Here is a 2,532-nt window from a genome sequence, read left to right on the forward strand (position 1 = left end):
TTTTAGCTATGCTAAAAATTAAAAAATTGAAGAAAATGCTTAAGAAGATACCAGAAGATGTAAAGATCACACAAGCTCATGGATGAATACAATTAATACTGCCAAAATTGTCATCATCATAAAAGCATTCTACAGATTCAACACAATCTCCACTAAAATGTCATCAAAATTCTTCAAAAAAATGAAAAAAATAAAGTTCACATTTCATATGAAAATATACAAAATTCAGAATAGCTAAAACAATCCTGAAAAATAAAAGGAAAAATAGAGTCACTGTCCTCCTTGAATTCAAGTTGTATTGTAGACCTCTGGTAAAACCAGAGGGAAATGCATTAGTGCAAAAGCCTACTGGAAAATACAAGTGAAATACATATGATTGCATGCATATAGCTGAAGGCTATGCCATAACAACAACCACAAAACCCCACAGAACCATGTAAAGGAAACCTATCTTGTGTTGTTGGTCAGGGTATTCCAATATGTAAGGGGCTGCCAAAATAGTACAGGCAATTGCCATAGATCTTGATAGCATCCCAGAATATAAAGGTAAGATCCTATTGATGGAGGCAAGACATACCTCAAATTCAGGACTTGGAGCAATCTACGGGGAATTGACCTGGAATTCTCCTCCTTGAAGAGTAGCTGTCATTGTATCAGAAAATACTATGCAAGCTGACTGGAGGAAAAATAATCAGTAATCCTTTTCAGCTGTAAAGCCTATAAACCTCAAGGATGGACAACCCAGCAAGTAATCTCTATTGGTGTAGGAGTGGAACTTTTATCTTTCAGGTAGTCAATAGCTCTCTAATTGTATGTAAGCTCTTCTTAACGAGAGGGAACTCATGTATGGTTCTGTAATATAGCCAAATACACATGGCTGGAGATGGCTTAGAAACTAGATAAAATTTACTTTTTTCAAAATCCTAGACCAATATTATTTCTTAGTATATCGAAATTTGAATCCTCATATTTACAGAGAATTTTACATCACACCATTTATCAAAGAATGGCCTTTGGGCAACAGATGGAGACAATTACAAAGTTCTATCACTAGTCAAACACAGAGCATAAGTGTCTTTGAAGTGTCTATCCACAACTGACACATCTACATTGCAAGCTCTACACCTAAGACTCAATAAATATTGTGTAACAGGGGGTGAAAAGAACATTACTGCATCTCTCAACTCTTACCACTGAAACTTCCACATGCAACAGGTGATAATTAACCCAGAAAGTCACAAGTTGTCAAAGAGGCTGCAAAGTGTTTTTCCCTGAATAGGACACCTACATCAAACCTAGGCCACCCAGGACTCAGGATTGAAGACAACGGGGGCAAATGGTTGTAAGAGGTGATGGATGACCACAAGGAAACAGAGCTTTCCAAACAGCAGAAGAGCTACTTGTATGAAGTCACCATAATGGTGACAGCATGCACAAGACCACACAGACTCACATCAGACAAAATCCCAGCATAGAAGTGGAGAATTGCTAAGAAGCCCCAACATTATCTAAGGTGCTATTGGAAACCTATAAATGCTGGGAGAAGGAGAGTTGATTTTCTTTAAGGGTATGACACTAGATAGCTAAACCAGGATCTAGTGGATGGCCCCACACCTAAGGTCTATTGAGGAGAGAAATGTTCCATGATAGGACTTAATATATATGATAAAGTATAGGAAATCAGGTGGGGGGGTGTATAAAAGGATGCAGATAGTGCAAGTGGTCTAAATATAATAAAAGTAAACTGTATGAAATTGTCAAAAAATCAATAAAAACATTAAAAAATAAAACAGTATTGTAATTGCATAAAAACATCGATCAATGCAATATCATTGAGAATCCAGATTTTTGCAAGGCACTTAGAGTCACCTGATTTTTGAAAAAGTATCCAAAAATACACACTGAAATAAGACAGCATGTTCATCAAATGATGTTAGCCACCTGGATAGCTGCAATTCCAAATGGATCAAGGACCCCAATGTAAAGCCTGATATTTTGAATCAGATGGATGTTAAAGTAAAGAAAGCACTGGAACTTAAAATCACAGAAAAGGACTTCCGGAACAGGACTGTAGTCATGCACACAATAAACCCAACAACTTAACAATGGGATCTTACAGATGTAAAAACATTCTATACAGCAAAGGATGCCATCATCGGAGTGAACAGGCAACCTACAGAATGTATAAAACATTCCTTACCATCTCTACCACTAGCAGAGGATTGGTATACAGACTATAAAAATAACTCAAAAAGACTAGGTATAAAAATAAAAGCCCAATACCAGAAATAGACTCCCTCTTTTTGAGTCTATTGAGCAGGGCATCCCATAGACCCTCAAAAAGTAGTGTGCATTGCTCCTGCTCATTTACCAACCAGAAATTGATGGTAAGATTATATCGCTGAAGACACTACACACATTAGCTGCAGAAGACACAAGGAAAAAACAACTTGGTGCTGACTTCAAAGACTCATTTATATTGCCTAGCTTTCATGTGGTGGAAGGTGCTATGCATACCACTGCAAGAGAAAA

This window comes from Nannospalax galili, unplaced genomic scaffold, assembly GCF_000622305.1.
Source record: "Nannospalax galili isolate Female #2095 unplaced genomic scaffold, S.galili_v1.0 scaffold1172, whole genome shotgun sequence".
Taxonomy (NCBI): Eukaryota; Metazoa; Chordata; class Mammalia; order Rodentia; family Spalacidae; genus Nannospalax; species Nannospalax galili.